We start from the raw sequence: 6,536 nt of genomic DNA, 5'->3' as shown, positions 1-6,536 counted from the left end.
TGTGTGACAGAGAGATAACACAAAGATTTCCACTGCGCATTGAGGAGACGGAACAGACCTTCTGCAATTATTTCAAATATTATATATATATATATGTATCTCCTTTATTTTTAGGGTGACTCAAGGGGTCTGTAGCAACGGACAGTACATTATATAAAGGGATTATATTTCCGAAGACAAATATATATTGATCTGAATGCAAACATTTTTATTCAGGGTGTGAACTTGTCAGGGCTTTTATGTTTGGGAGATCAGGTCCTCACCATGCGGCTGACAGAAGGCATTCAAGGTAGGGATGGGCGGGTTTGGTTCTCTGAGAACCGAACCCCCCGAACTTTGAGGTCCGAACCCATATCTGAGCCAGGCTCAGTTTTTAGCGCCTAACTCGGATCCGAAAACTAGGCAAAATGTTATCATCCCACTTTCGGATCTTGCGGGTTTTCAATTCTATATATACACATTAGTCCTGGTGATCGGCGCCATCTTCACTACGGACTTGGAGAGTGCACAGTAAGGACATGTTCCTTCTGTGCTGTATTCTGTGCTGGAATCGGATAGGCAGGTTAGGGAAAGAGGGCAGGAGAGAGCAGAGGGGTTGCAGCAGGAGAGTTGAGTTAACCTGGGGTGCTGCTTGTGTAGGTGTGCTGTGGCTGTCACTGTGTTAGAGCTCGGCATAGTAGACAGTGCACTGCATATAGCATACTGCAGCTGTGTATAGGACCAGGTGTTGTTCTCTGTCTATAAGGGGCTGTGTACTGCTGTACACTACTGCTATTTATCCTCTGTATGTGATCCAAAGTAAAAAATATATTTCTATTGGTGTGTCACTCTGACTACTAATGCAGCGGCTGTAGTACACTACTGCTATATATCCTCTATGTGTGATCCAGAGCAAAAAATATATTTCTATTGATGCGTCACTCAGTGACAACTACCAGTACTGCTGTACACTACTGCTATATATCCTCTGTGTGATCCAGAGCAAAAAATATATTTCCATTGGTGCGTCACTCAGTGACTACTAGTACTGCGGCTGCCATAGACTACTGCTGTTTATCTGTGTGTGATGCAAAGCCAAAATTATATTTCTATTATGTGTTTGAAAGGGGTGATCTGTCCATCCATCCAGGGGCTCCGCCTCAGTGTAAAATTAAAATAATAAAAGCTAAAAACAAAAAGCCTAAAATTAAATTAAAAAATGTATCAATTTTTTTGTTTGTGCTGTACCCCAGTGTACTATATAATTTTTATTTTATTTTCATAAGTACTGTGACACTGCTGGTCAGACCGCAGTATATTATTTGCTACTAGTAAATGCATTGTGTGACGCTGTCAATGTAGTCAACCATAGTGTGTAATTATTAAATATATATATTTTTGATTCATTTGTGTGACACTGTAACCGCAGTGTGTGATATACAAAATAATTAAACCACTAAAAAGGGGTTCCAAATGTATTTGCCTTTGGTGATTTTGTGTTGGAGCACAACAGGCACTTGGTGAGTTAGTGGGAGCCAAGTGCACTTTTAACGGAGCCACAGACACCAGGAGACGTTACAGTTAACAGCCGCCGCCAGGCGCTCAGGAAACAGCAGCACGAGGACACCAGTCAGAGACCGGACAAACACGCAGGTACCAGAGTAGGGAAAGATAGCGGCTGTGAGTATCCGCCTCTGCCCCCACTAGATCACCAATGGATAAATACCTGTTGTGCTCCCACACACAATTACCAATGGCAAATACATTTGGAAACCGTTTTTTGCACACTTTGGACTCCAAAAAAGGGCTGTAAACATACAAATTAGTGATGTGCACCGGACATTTTTCGGGTTTTGTGTTTTGGTTTTGGATTCGGTTCCGCGGCCGTGTTTTGGATTCGGACGCGTTTTGGCAAAACCTCACCGAAATTTTTTTGTCGGATTCGGGTGTGTTTTGGATTCGGGTGTTTTTTTCAAAAAACCCTAAAAAACAGCTTAAATCATAGAATTTGGGGGTCATTTTGATCCCATAGTATTATTAACCTCAATTACCATAATTTCCACTCATTTCCAGTCTATTCTGAACACCTCACAATATTATTTTTAGTCCTAAAATTTGCACAGAGGTCGCTGGATGGCTAAGCTAAGCGACACAAGTGGCCGACACAAACACCTGGCCCATCTAGGAGTGGCACTGCAGTGTCAGGCAGGATGGCACTTCAAAAAAATAGTCCCCAAACAGCACATGATGCAAAGAAAAAAAAGAGGCGCACCAAGGTCGCTGTGTGACTAAGCTAAGCGACACAAGTGGCCGACACAAACACCTGGCCCATCTAGGAGTGGCACTGCAGTGTCAGACAGGATGGCACTTCAAAAAAATTGTCCCCAAACAGCACATGATGCAAAGAAAAATGAAAGAAAAAAGAGGTGCAAGATGGAATTGTCCTTGGGCCCTCCCACCCACCCTTATGTTGTATAAACAGGACATGCACACTTTAACGAACCCATCATTTCAACGACAGGGTCTGCCACAGGACTGTGACTGAAATGACTGGTTGGTTTGGGCCCCCACCAAAAAAGAAGCAATCAATCTCTCCTTGCACAAACTGGCTCTACAGAGGCAAGATGTTCTCCTCATCATCATCCTCCGATTCCTCACCCCTTTCACTGTGTACATCCCCCTCCTCACAGATTATTAATTCGTCCTCACTGGAATCCACCATCTCAGATCCCTGTGTACTTTCTGGAGGCAATTGCTGGTGAATGTCTCCACGGAGGAATGGATTATAATTCATTTTGATGAACATCATCTTCTCCACATTTTCTGGAAGTAACCTCGTATGCCGATTGCTGACAAGGTGAGCGGCTGCACTAAACACTCTTTCGGAGTACACACTGGAGGGAGGGCAACTTAGGTAGATAAAGCCAGTTTGTGCAAGGGCCTCCAAATTGCCTCTTTTTCCTGCCAGTATACGTACGGACGTGCCTACTTGGATGCGGTCACTCATATAATCCTCCACCATTCTTTCAATGGTAAGAGAATCATATGCAGTGACAGTAGACGACATGTCAGTAATCGTTGGCAGGTCCTTCAGTCTGGACCAGATGTCAGCACTCGCTCCAGACTGCCCTGCATCACCGCCAGCGGGTGGGCTCGGAATTTAGCCTTTTCCTCGCACCCCCAGTTGCGGGAGAATGTGAAGGAGGAGATGTTGACAGGTCACGTTCCGCTTGACTTGACAATTTTCTCACCAGCAGGTCTTTGAACCTCTGCAGACTTGTGTCTGCCGGAAAGAGAGATACAACGTAGGTTTTAAATCTAGGATCGAGCACGGTGGCCAAAATGTAGTGCTCTGATTTCAACAGATTGACCACCCGTGAATCCTGGTTAAGCGAATTAAGGGCTCCATCCACAAGTCCCACATGCCTAGCGGAATCGCTCTGTTTTAGCTCCTCCTTCAATGTCTCCAGCTTCTTCTGCAAAAGCCTGATGAGGGGAATGACCTGACTCAGGCTGGCAGTGTCTGAACTGACTTCACGTGTGGCAAGTTCAAAGGGTTGCAGAACCTTGCACAACGTTGAAATCATTCTCCACTGCGCTTGAGTCAAGTGCATTCCCCCTCCTTTGCCTATATCGTGGGCAGATGTATAGGCTTGAATGGCCTTTTGCTGCTCCTCCATCCTCTGCAGCATATAGAGGGTTGAATTCCACCTCGTTACCACCTCTTGCTTCAGATGATGGCAGGGCAGGGTCAGGATTGTTTGGTGGTGCTCCAGTCTTCTGTACGCAGTGGCTGAATGCCGAAAGTGGCCCGCAATTCTTCGGGCCACCGACAGCATCTCTTGCACGCCCCTGTCGTTTTTTAAATAATTCTGCACCACCAAATTCAATGTATGTGCAAAACATGGGACGTGCTGGAATTTGCCCAGATGTAATGCACGCACAATATTGCTGGCATTGTCCGATGTCACAAATCCCCAGGAGAGTTTAATTGGGGTAAGCCATTCTGCGATGATCTTCCTCAGTTTCCGTAAGAGGTTGTCAGCTGTGTGCCTCTTCTGGAAAGCGGTGATACAAAGCGTAGCCTGCCTAGGAACGAGTTGGCGTTTGCGATATGCTGCTACTGGTGCCGCCGCTGCTGTTCTTGCTGCGGGAGGCAATACATCTACCCAGTGGGCTGTCACAGTCATATAGTCCTGAGTCTGCCCTGCTCCACTTGTCCACATGTCCGTGGTTAAGTGGACATTGGGTACAACTGCATTTATTAGGACACTGGTGACTTTTTCTGAGGTCTGTGTACATTTTCGGTATCGCCTGCCTAGAGAAATGGAACCTAGATGGTATTTGGTACCGGGGACACAGTACCTCAATCAAGTCTCTAGTTGCCTCTGAATTAACGGTGGATATTGGAACCACGTTTCTCACCGCCCAGGCTGCCAAGGCCTGAGTTATCTGCTTTGCAGCAGGATGACTGCTGTGATATTTCATCTTCCTCGCAAAGGACTGTTGGACAGTCAATTGCTTACTGGAAGTAGTACAAGTGGTCTTCCGACTTCCCCTCTGGGATGACGATCGACTCCCAGCAGCAACAACAGCAGCGCCAGCAGCAGTAGGCGTTACACTCAAGGATGCATCGGAGGAATCCCAGGCAGTAGAGGACTCGTCAGACTTGCCAGTGACATGGCCTGCAGGACTATTGGCTTTCCTGGGTAAGGAGGAAATTGACACTGAGGGAGTTGGTGGTGTGGTTTGTAGGAGCTTGGTTACAAGAGGAAGGGATTTAGTGGTCAGTGGACTGCTTCCGCTGTCATCCAAAGTTTTTGAACTTGTCACTGACTTATGATGAATGCGCTGCAGGTGACGTATAAGGGAGGATGTTCCGAGGTGGTTAACGTCCTTACCCCTACTTATTACAGCTTGACAAAGGCAACACACGGCTTGACACCTGTTGTCCGCATTGGTGTTGAAATAAATCCACACCGAAGAGCTGATTTTTTTTGTATTTTGACCAGGCATGTCAATGGCCATATTCGTCCCACGGACAACAGGTGTCTCCCCGGGTGCCTGACTTAAACAAACCACCCTCACCATCAGAATCCTCCTTGTCAATTTCCTCCCCAGCGCCAGCAACACCCATATCCTCATCCTGGTGTACTTCAACAGTGACATCTTCAATTTGACTATCAGGAACTGGACTGCGGGTGCTCCTTCCAGCACTTGCAGGGGGCATGCAAATGGTGGAAGGCGCAACCTCTTCCCGTCCAGTGTTGGGAAGGTCAGGCATCGCAACCGACACAATTGGACTCTCCTTGGGGATTTGTGATTTAGAAGAACGCACAGTTCTTTGCTGTGCTTTTGCCAGCTTAAGTCTTTTCATTTTTCTTGCGAGAGGATGAGTGCTTCCATCCTCATGTGAATCTGAACCACTAGCCATGAACATAGGCCAGGGCCTCAGCCATTCCTTGCCACTCCGTGTCGTAAATGGCATATTGGCAAGTTTACGCTTCTCATCAGACGCTTTCAATTTTGATTTTTGGGTCATTTTACTGAACTTTTGTTTTTTGGATTTTACATGCTCTCTATTATGACATTGGGCATCGGCCTTGGCAGACGACGTTGATGGCATTTCATCATCTCGGCCATGACTAGTGGCAGCAGCTTAAGCACGAGGTGGAAGTGGATCTTGATCTTTCCCTATTTTAACCTCCACATTTTTGTTCTCCATTTTTTAATGTGTGGAATTATATGCCAGTATCAATAGCAATGGCCTACTACTATATATACTGCGCACAACTAAAATGCACCACAGGTATAGAATGTAGATGGATAGTATACTTAATGACGACACAGAGGTAGGTACAGCAGTGGCCTTCCGTACCGTACTGCTATATATACTGGTGGTCACTGTGTCAGCAAACTGCAAAACTAAAATGCACCACAGGTATAGAATGTAGATGGATAGTATACTTAATGATGACACAGAGGTAGATACAGCAGTGGCCTTCCGTACCGTACTGCTATATATACTGGTGATCACTGTGTCAGCAAACTGCAAAACTAAAATGCACCACAGGTATAGAATGTAGATGGATAGTATACTTAATGACGACACAGAGGTAGGTACAGCAGTGGCATTCCGTACCGTACTGCTATATATAGTATACTGGTGGTCACTGTGTCAGCAAACTGCACAACTGAAATGCACCACAGGTATAGAATCTAGATGGATAGTATACTTGACGACACAGAGGTAGGTACAGCAGTGGCCTACTGTACCGTAATGCTATATATTATATACTGGTGGTCACTGGTCAGCAAAACTCTGCACTGTACTCCTCCTATATAATATTATACTGGTGGTCCCCAGTCCCCACAATAAAGCAGCACACTGAGCACATATATGGAGTGTTTTTCAGGCAGACAGCGTTTACTGGTGGTCACTGTCAGCAAAACTCTGCACTGTACTCCTGCTATATAATACAGCTGCTTCCCAGTCCCCACAATTAAGCAGTGTGAGCACAGATATATGTAGCACACTGAGCACAGATATGGAGCGT

General features: G+C 45.8%; 1 protein-coding gene across 2 annotated transcripts in view; it reads right to left on the bottom strand.

Moving 5' to 3' along the window:
* Positions 1 to 6,536, bottom strand: part of LOC134927392 (ATP-binding cassette sub-family B member 5-like) — a 382,371-nt gene that overhangs the window by 9,804 nt on the left and 366,031 nt on the right. The window lies entirely within an intron of this gene.

Source organism: Pseudophryne corroboree, chromosome 5 (assembly GCF_028390025.1).
Source record: "Pseudophryne corroboree isolate aPseCor3 chromosome 5, aPseCor3.hap2, whole genome shotgun sequence".
NCBI classification, from domain to species: Eukaryota; Metazoa; Chordata; class Amphibia; order Anura; family Myobatrachidae; genus Pseudophryne; species Pseudophryne corroboree.
Note: the sequence above shows the minus strand (reverse complement) of the source record. Positions and strands in the feature narration are given on the sequence as shown.